Raw genomic sequence first — 10,087 nt, forward strand, 5'->3', positions numbered from 1 at the left:
ACAAAAACAGGAACAGACTCATAAACACAGAGAACAAACTGGTGGTTGTCAGAGCAGAGGAGTGGAGAGATGGGCCAAACAGGTGAATGATGCATATTAAATATGTAATATGAATTGGATTACAGATGCAAAAGTACTCATCCCTATAAAAATGTAAGCAGAACTCTGGATAATACAGTTTGATTATCCTATGCTAAAGTCAAGGTGGCGACTGTTCTCAACTCGGAAGGCAAATGAGCAGCAAAGACTTTCTGAGCCCATCCCCTTCCTCAGAGTCTTTGGCACACGCTGCAGAATAATTGAAGCAAGTTGTAGCATAGATGCATCAGTAGAATATTTGCCACAGGAAAGAAGTTTAGAGTATCAAATATATCAGTGTAAAAGTATATTTTGTACCTGCTTTCCAGCCAGCTGGAAAAATTTATAGAAATCAGTATGGGAAAAAACCCACATACCTTTGGAGATAAGCTTATCTTGGTTTCCAAAAGTGTAGACTGGCCCTTTAGGGAAATTTCTGGAGATGGCGGTTCATAGAGAGAGGAATGATTGCTAGCTCTCTCCTCATTTCTGTGGCCTCTTTTGGAGGTAGTGAAAGACAAAGTACAGCTAGGATTCTGTTTGAATTGAAACTGTAGTTGGAAGGGAAAAAAGATTAATTTAGAAGGAAACAACATTCACAGGTGCGCGCGCGCACACACACACACACACACACACACACACACACACTCTCACACACACACAAATCCAGGTCTGGGTAATTGGTAATTGGGGTATCTGATTAGAATCCGCTTTACCTGTAGGTTGCTTCAGATGCTGTATCTAAACTCAAACAGGCATTCAGACTCTTTCAGCCTCTCCTTTTAAGCTTGAATGCCTTTGTGTATATAAAGATGTTGCACCTTGAAAATGGAAAGGAAGCATTCATGCTTGTTTCTTTAGCAAAGTCAAATTTTAAAGAGCATCGTCACTTGAGAAGAGAATGATTCTATTTCCTAATTCTGTTTGCTTGATTAAAACGTTTGGGTTATTTTCTCTCATTCTTGAGAAACATATTTCTGTTCTTTTCTCTGCTCCAGAGGTTATGGAGGTAGAAGCAAAGAAAGGCGAGTCCACTCTTGCACTCTCTCCCCATGCTGTAGCAAATTACCTGAGAGCTGCTTTAGAGCTAAGCTACAAAGAGAGATGCCCCTGGAGCAAGCTGAACAGGCAAGGAATAGGCTTTCTCCTGTGGAAAGTCTCCAGGGATGGAACTTCCTTAGGGTCCTTAATAACCATCCTCCTACACTACAATCAGCTAAAATCTCTGACCTGTGTTTGAACTGTCCTTTAATTCAATCAAGCACTTTTATTTCAAAACTACATGCAAGCTTAATGAAATCTGCAGCATAGTGATTAGGGGTTAAATAATTTCATCGATTTGGCACTAAGCCTATGAAAAAACCCTTAAATCTTTATATTTTTGTATTTAAATCTCACAAAATGGAAGTCTTATAATTTTGCCAATAATGATGGTCTTGATTTAATTCTAGCCACTTTATAATCTTATTGCTTTTTACACTTAAACTGTGTTCCAAATGAACACACACCACTCTTCCTTTCACTGGGACATATAGCGAATAAATTTACATCCATGATTGGGGAATAAAGAAATATTGAGTGTAACCTCCCTTTCAGGAAGGTTAATGGACTTTTTTAACCTGGATGTATGTATGGATGCCTGGGTGGCTCAGCCAGTTAAGCATCTGACTTGGGCTCAGGTCAAGATCTCACAACTCATGGATTGGAGCCCGCATTGGGCTCTGTGCTGACAGCTCAGAGCCTGGAGCCTGCTTCAGATTCTGTGTCTCTGGCTCTCTCTGTTCCTCCCCCATTCTCTCTCTCTCTCCCTCTCAAAAATAAATAAACATTAAAATAATTTTTTAACCTGAATGTTCTTGGAGCCACAGTATAGGGAAAATGTGTGTGCTTCGGGAGAAAATTATGCATTACTTATAGCTCACCCGTTTGCTCTTTATGACTGTGACTCTATGGGAGCCATTTTGCACCTTTGTAAATTATCAATAACTGATAACAGTGCAAAATAATTCTTGTCTACAAACACGCAAATTCTTTTCTGTTCAGTAGACTTTCCTAGCTAGTTTTGTCCTCATTTGCATACTCACTTCAGTATTCCTTTACTCTAAATAAGTTTGTACTTTCTGAACTTTTACTTGGAACTGGTTATAATACCTTACAGATCTCCTCATTAATGAGTTAAAGAAAATCTTTAACTTGCGTTCATTAATCTGTACAAGATGTGTACAAGAGTCCTGATTTTACCCTATTTTAAAAATGGTCTTTTAGCAATAGGAAGATACTAAACAAATAACATAAAAGTCAAAGGAGCTTACTTTGACAAAATTTAAGCAAAACGGTCTCATGTAAATGTGGACCCCTCCCATGCATATTCGTTTGACTTTAGAACACGTGCTACACTCTGTCCACTGGGGGTTGGGGTTATCTGCACACTCGACTACTGCCCTCAACTGGGATAGGGTAGTGGACATGTTTTAGTTGCCAGTCTAGCCCCATCATCAATCCTCCCTTCCCCTTTGCCTACAGCGCCCAGATTTTCCTTTAAGAACCTGCCCTCCTCCGTTGTGTAACAGCCAGGACACATGGCTGCATGGTCCCCATTCAGAACTTCAGGTGTGAGCCCTGACTGATCTAAGACACGTCGCACATTCCCATCCTCTTTGCCATAAGCAGTTGGTTCATGGATGGACAAATGAACCAAAGTTAGCTTATGAAGGCAAAACTCAGGTCTTCCTTCAACGTCTGGAGACAAAACAAGTTGTTTGGAGAGCTTTTGGCACAAAAGCAGCTGGTCCAGGAGGAAAGACATTTTTACAATGAAGGTGACATTACGAAAGTTGAAGTGAAGAAAATAAAAACAAATAAACCAAATAGTCCCCAGATTCTTATTGATTTTGCTGAGCCACTGTGTCAAACCACCTTGGCATTTGCTTTTCTTCTTGGCTTTGCAGACACATGAGTGAATAAATTTCCTTATTCTTTTAGGAAGTGTGAGTTGGTTTCTATTTACTTATACCATTAACATTTCTTATGTTAATCAAATTGTGAGGTTTCTGAGATTAGAACCTCTGATTTTCTTAATGCCTCCTATAGCATAATGTGTGATAAGGAGACAGAATCATATCATCCTTTTTTTTTCAAATGTTTAAAACACTGCTTTTTCCAATTTTTACATTCTGTTCCATTCCAGGTGTCTTTTAATATTTTAAAGCCCGTTTATTATCTCTTGCCTGTATCTCATTTCTCATTTCCTCTCATACTTGTTCCATTAATTGTGTATAAAGTATCTTTATTCCTTTGGCTCTTACTCCAGGCATTTTGGGTTTTACTGTTTAAAAAAGTATTTATGCTATTTCCAACTGGATTATGAAATCCCATCCTAACTGCCAATGCTCTTCTTTAGTACAACACAGAAGTAGTAAATGGAAAATAGCCAAACTGACCTAATCTATTTATCACTTTATTGATGCTTTATGTGATCCCTAATTTCTTTTTCACTTGTAAATTATCTCATTAGATTTAATGTCAATAGAATATGTCTAACTCAATCTTCATCAATCAATGTTTTAGAAGAGAAGAGCATTCTCAAACTCATCTATTTGAAACGAAGCTTCACAATTGTATAATTAGGTAAATTAGAAGGGCAGTTTTGAGGGCCAGATAAAAGTATCTGTTGAAACAAAGGAATTTGCATATCTGTTGATTGAGACACTCATTTAATTTCATCAAGTTGAAATACCCGCATTACTTATAATAGAGCATAAAAAAAAACACGGAAATTTTCATCAAAAGGACGATGGCTCAATATATTATACCAGACATTGAATACATAAATGGACAATGGCCAGACTATATATGACAACAGACCTCTGACGCAAGCAGCAACCTCTGCAGGCATCAGCCCCAAATGATCAGGACTTAGTGACTGCTAGCTTCCTTAATTTTTTGTCCATGCTTGCAACTCAGGATCAACCAGAGAAAGCCAATGTGCTCCCAAACAAATCCCATAACCCTTCTCATTAATCTGCCTCCAGCTTCTCCATGTATACAACCTCCAATCAGAGTATACGTGAGATCTTCCTTTTTGTCACTATAAAACTTTCCCTCACCCCTGCCTGCCTTTGAGGCTCCACCAAACACAAGTGATGGCAGCTAACTCCCTTGCTCTAGAAAACTCTGAATAGATTGTGTTGGTTCTCATTTGGCCCTAAATAGAGTTGTTTGTCCCCATGACAGTAAACCAAGACTTAATTGCAGTTTCAACCTTGCCCAGAGATGTCACCTTTAAACAGTCAATCTTCAATTTCTTGATCAGTACTAGTGAGGTCATCTGCATAATAAAACCCCCTCTCATTCCCACCTTCCCAAAAAGATTATGTGGCCTGAAAAAAATCTTTCCTTTTGCTAACAACCTCCTTGACCCATCCCCCTCCTGCCTATTAAAAAACGTTCACTTTGTATAGCTCCTCTGAGTACCTATCCATTTATTAGAAGGGACACTGCCCACTCCCCCCACTCATGAATCATTGAATAAAGGAAATTTGATCTTCAAATTCATTCTGTGAATGTTTGTTCTTTAACAGACAACAAAGGTAGTTTTCTAAAACTGAAAAAAATCAGGCGACAAAACGAGCAAGTTCTTTAGAATAAGCCTTTCCAAAGCCTTGAGCTTTCAACTGCGCCATTTTCTTCAAGATTTTATCTTTTTAAGTAATCTCTACACCCAGTGTGAGGCTCGAACTCACAACCCCAAGATTAAGAGCTGCACGCTTCACAAACTGAGCCAACTAGGTTCCCCATCAAACGAACCATTTTTTGGTACATGGTAGGCAAGTTCATTTTAAATTACACTGATGCCTTTGTACCTACCTTTCAGTGACAAAAACAAAAAAAGCAAACAAAAAACAAAAAAACCACACTGATTCCTAATGGACAGATTCTCTGTGAGAGGAAAGCCAATACCAGGAAGGTCCTCAGACTTCAAACAACATATAATATGCACAAAACAAAATAGTATCAAACAACTTCTATAAGAATTTGTGATTTTGTTTTTCTTAGATTTACTTATGATTGTGCCCTTTCTTTTACAAAGTTGTCGTAGACTCTAGGTCTAAATTTCTCTTTTGGCCAGCAAAAGACCACATGCAGGATTAAAACAAGAGATGGCTAATGTCTGGGGAAAAGACAAGAGCCCCAAATAAGTGTCCTTGCCTGGAATTTACTCAGATCAGAAGGCTTACAAATGTGATGGGTGTGCACAAAGAAACAAAAGAAACTGTGAACATTAACTTGAGGATGTGAGGGGGAAAAGGGGGCTTTGAAGATATACAATGTTTGGGGTTTGGGTCAATATAAAACAAATTCCAGACACTGGGCAGATGGGTATATGTTTGTTAACAGAAGACAGGAGGTGCCATGCCTGTTTATCTTTGCCAGCCTTGGGGATGAGACAGATCGGGAGAATAACCTCAGGGTTGATAAGACACCTTTTCTTTTGTTAACCATCTCCACTCCGGGCTGCTTTGCCAGCAGCGCAGTGGTCCATAGTCCAATTCACCAACCTGGCCCTATTCTCCTATGAAAGCAGCTTTCTGCTATAGTACTAAACTTGGGGTGCTTTCACCCAGAATATCTAATCTTGTTATTCCTATGTATTGAGCACCTTTGCACTGTTTCTATTTCAGGCCTTTGCCTCTCTCTATACATTTTTGGGGGCTCTGCACCTCCTATTTTGGGGTGCCTTTGCACCTCCCTATTCCTGGCACCTTTGTGCCTCCCTATTCTCTAGGTGTCTTTGCACCCCCCCATTCTTGGGGTGCCAATCTGGCTTACCCAAACTCGGGTGTGAGCATTTTATGGCTTTGTATTTCTTTATGCCTTGTTAACCCATTAGTGTAAGCCCGGGGGATTCCTAAGCTTATCCCCCACAGAAAGTAAAATTCATATGATTTTTCTTTCATGGTGGAGAGCTGGAAAACAGATCATTGATTTAGCACTAAATTTCCTAGCATATGACTTACATTTAAACAATAAGATGACCCTGTTTTGAAGATAATATGTGACCTCTGTGGGTGGGAGTTCAGAGGAGGGTGAACATAAGCAATTCTCCTTCTTGGCTTATGAAGAGGCAATGATTAGCATTGCAGGCAGAATGAAGGATCAGAATAACAGGGTTCTTTTCTTGGGTTTTAATCTCTTAGTCTTGAAACGAATAAAAGGTCTTCTGGGGTGTCTACCATATCCAGTTTCTCTCAAGTCCACAAGGACAAATTATCCCAACAACCAGGAAAAGGGATAATATTTTGTGTAAATCACAAATGCACAAAGTATTACATAGATGTTGATGAAGAATAATCAAAAAACTGAGAAGAACCTAGAAAACTTTGCTCTGAAAATCACAGAACCAGAGGCAGGGCAGCTCCTATGGGCCTGTAAGTTTAGTGGGTTAGAGAGAGAGAGGGATGCACAGGGAGACAAAAAAGCCTAGAAGCAATAAATTGAAGGTCAAAGTTTTTAAAGCTTGCCTTGTGGATTCATCCTGGTGGCAAAAACTTCCCAAGCATTTAACAAAATTCAAAATCAGAAATGGCAAATGTTTTGCTCTCTGAATCACTTTATGTTCTAATTTTTTTTTTTCAGACAAGACATGATCTTCAGAAAACTTGTCATATGCCAGCCGGATTCTTGGATTTTAACCGTAGACTTGGCAGTTTGGTCAGAACATCACCACTACACTGACATTTGAGAAGATGTGTAGCTCTTCGAAGACAGAAACCTGAATCCCCTCCAGTATTACCAGTCGGTGGAGTCTGAGGCAACAAACAACTGTATGCCTTTCACCTCACTGAGAGATCAGAAAATGTATCATTTTTACCTGTAGGAATTAATAAGGAACCAAAATTTCAAAAAAAAAAAAAAAAGAAATTATTTGGAGAATGCTATTATACCAGTGAATCCCAAAGACTTCCAAAGAAATGACAGGTTTGGTGGACATTTTCTAGAGCTCACTGCACAAAAAATTTAATTACAGCACCCATGACCTCTACATGATATGACTCACTACACAAAGTGCCATAAAACAATTTTAGAGGGTTTCGGCGCTTCAAAAAAAAAAATTGAAAACTGGTTTATTATTTGGGTCTTTATTGAAGAAAACTGAGATACTGTTCCTTTAATATTGTTTACACTGTGGTCTTTAAGGTATGAGAGTGGGGGAAGATGAGAGAATGAATGAGGAAGAAAGGACACATTTTGGTGTGTAAAATATGAAATAGTTGGCTGACATTTTCATCTGATAGACTTTCTTCTTCTGACTTTTCTCTCCCTTAGGACATGAACTTTCAAACAAAAACAAAAACAAAAACCTTTATCTCTTAACCTACTGAAGATAAAATTTGCTTCCTTTAGAGAGTGTCTCATAAGGAAATAGAAGCTAACATTTAAGTGGTTTTGGAACAATTGACTCACCACTTAGAAAAATAAATTTTATGCCTGTCCTACAAAAAAAAAATGCCTTTTGCTCTGAGGAGAAAGATTTGTAAAGTTAGGATCTACCTAAATATATTGACAAGTGGGTTTCATTTTAGGCAAAAACATCTGTAAGCAGTGTTAATTACCTAAGGCCACAAGTGCCTATAGAAGTAAAACAAGTACAGAAATACACTCAGAACACTTTTTTCCCCACTCAAAGTACACAGCAAATCATATTAACAACTATTTATTGAAATGCACTCTGCTTTCCCTGACAGTTTATACCAAATAAAACTAACATTGAGAAAAAATTAGAAAAGTTTTAATGAAGTGGAAATATGACAATATCATGGGTAACAATAATATTTGTATTCATAAATAAATGCCATATTAGTTTCTAGAACTGCCATAACCTGATGCCACAAACTAGGTAGCTTAGGGGCACCTGGCTGGGTCAGTCAGTGGAACACGCAACTCTTGATCTTAGGGTCATGAGTTGGAGCCCCACATTGGGCGTGGTGCCTACTTAAAAAAATATATATCACTCCTCATCAGGAAAATACAAATCAAAGCCACATTGAGATACCATCTCGCACCAGTCAGTGTAGCTAAAATGAACAACTCAGGAAACAACAGATGCTGGTGAGGATGTGGAGAAACGGGAACCCTCTTGTACTGCTGGTGGGAATGCAAACTGGTGCAGCCACTCTGGAAAACAGTGTGGAGATTCCTCAAAAAAAGTAAAAATAGAACTACCCTACAACCCAGCAATAGCACTACTAGGAATTTATCCAAAGGATACAAAAGTGCTGATTCATAGGGGTACATGTACCCCCATGTTTATAGCAGCACTTTCAACAATAGCCAAAGTATGGAAAGAGCCTAAATGTCCATCAACTGATGAATGGATAAAGAAGATGTGGTTTATATATACAATGGAATACTATGTGGCAATGAGAAAGAGTGAAATTTTGTAGCAACGTGGATGGAACTGGAGGGTATTATGCTACGTGAGATAAGTCAGAGAACACAGATATCATATGTTTTCACTCATATGTGGAACTTGAGAAACTTAACAGAAGACCATGGAGGAAGGGAAGGAGAAAAAACAGTTACAGAGAGGGAGGGAGGCAAACCATAAGAGACTCTTAAATACGGAGAACAAATGTCCCTATCTTAATTTGATTGTCTAAAAAGAGACTATTTTCAAATAAATACATTCATAAGTACTGAAAGTTAGAACTTCAACATCTTTTGGGGAAACATAATCCAACCAAGATGTATTATTGCTTATTTATAGTGACTCATTCTGAGTCAGCCAATTTGCTAATTAGGTTGATTAATAATTAATTGATTATTAATTATTAATGATCTCCCAGCAGACCTTCAGGTGGTCAGGGAAAGAACCTTGAGTGACAAGAAGACTTTTCAACTGAAACCCCTTCAGCACTGGATTATTGGGGGGTTGGGGGGTGGGGCGGTGTTTGTCCGGGCTTGCCAGCAAAGCTGCAGATTTTCTCTCTTCAGGCAGGGCATCAGAGAGGATCATGAGCTCTTAGAAACCACAAGCTGCCACACAGAGAGCAGGCATGTCGTGTGCCTCCATGTGTTCAACAGAGCACAGGGGAGCCAATATAACTTGGGAAATGATTGAATCTATGAGTTGTCTGCACTGCATAATAAAAACTCCTGAAGGAAGCACAAAAATGTCCAGGGTCCTCCTTTTTAAGATTTTTTGGGGAAAAAAAAATCTATGTTCTTTTGTTGTTTCAGTTCTTTCTCCCAGAAGGAAATAGTGAACATTTTACAAAATATAGATGAATCACAAGTAAATTTCATCCCAAGACTGTCAGTAGTCCTCTGTCTACCTGACAGCTGAGAGAGACTTTTGTCACCATTCTCCAATAGGAATCTATCCTCACGTTTTGGCTAGGGCAGTGTTCTCACAGTGTGGTCCCTTACCAGCAGCATCGGTATCACCTGGAAACTGGTTCGTAATGCAAATTCCTGGGCATTGCCCAAGACCAGGTGAATCAGGAACTCTGGCCATGAGCTGCAACTATCTATTTTAACAAGCCTCCAGGAGATGTTTGAAGCTCCCTCAAATTTGAGAACCATTGGTCTTCACTAAAGTGAATGCCCTGCCAGTCAATATGGTTTAAATAAAAACTATTGGATTTTTTGTCATAATCAGCGTTTAGGGTTTACTTTAAATATATGTTTGGTGTTATTGGCTACTGTTGCTCTCCTGAAATATGGCTTTGTTAATAAAACTTTAGAATTGCTTTCTGATTTAAAAATCAGTAAGTGCCAAAATATTTTAGTGTCAAGTGTTCAAACTTACTCTGAGGGGAGAGAACATTTTCAAATGCAGCCTTGAAAATTTCAGACGGGGCATCAGTGTTTTTCATCTGATTCCAGATTAGAGAAACCTCACAGGAGCTGAGAATTGATTTGCTCTGAGTATCTTGCTTTAAATTGTTTCTGAAACACAAATGCCATCCCACACCTGCTGAATCACAATCTTTTTTTAGGGCCTCGG

The 10,087-nt window shown here is 38.8% G+C and overlaps 1 long non-coding RNA gene across 1 annotated transcript in view; it reads left to right on the forward strand.

Moving 5' to 3' along the window:
- LOC132671889 (uncharacterized) overlaps nucleotides 1-8,846 on the forward strand; it is a 43,718-nt gene extending 34,872 nt beyond the window's left edge. The window contains exon 7 of the long non-coding RNA XR_013557036.2: nucleotides 6,715-8,846. This is a non-coding gene — a long non-coding RNA (uncharacterized LOC132671889). The remainder of the gene's footprint in view (nucleotides 1-6,714) is intronic.
- Nucleotides 8,847-10,087: the final 1,241 nt, after the last annotated feature.

The sequence above is a fragment of the Panthera onca genome, chromosome C1 (assembly GCF_046562875.1).
Source record: "Panthera onca isolate mPanOnc1 chromosome C1, mPanOnc1 haplotype 2, whole genome shotgun sequence".
Lineage (NCBI taxonomy): Eukaryota > Metazoa > Chordata > Mammalia > Carnivora > Felidae > Panthera > Panthera onca.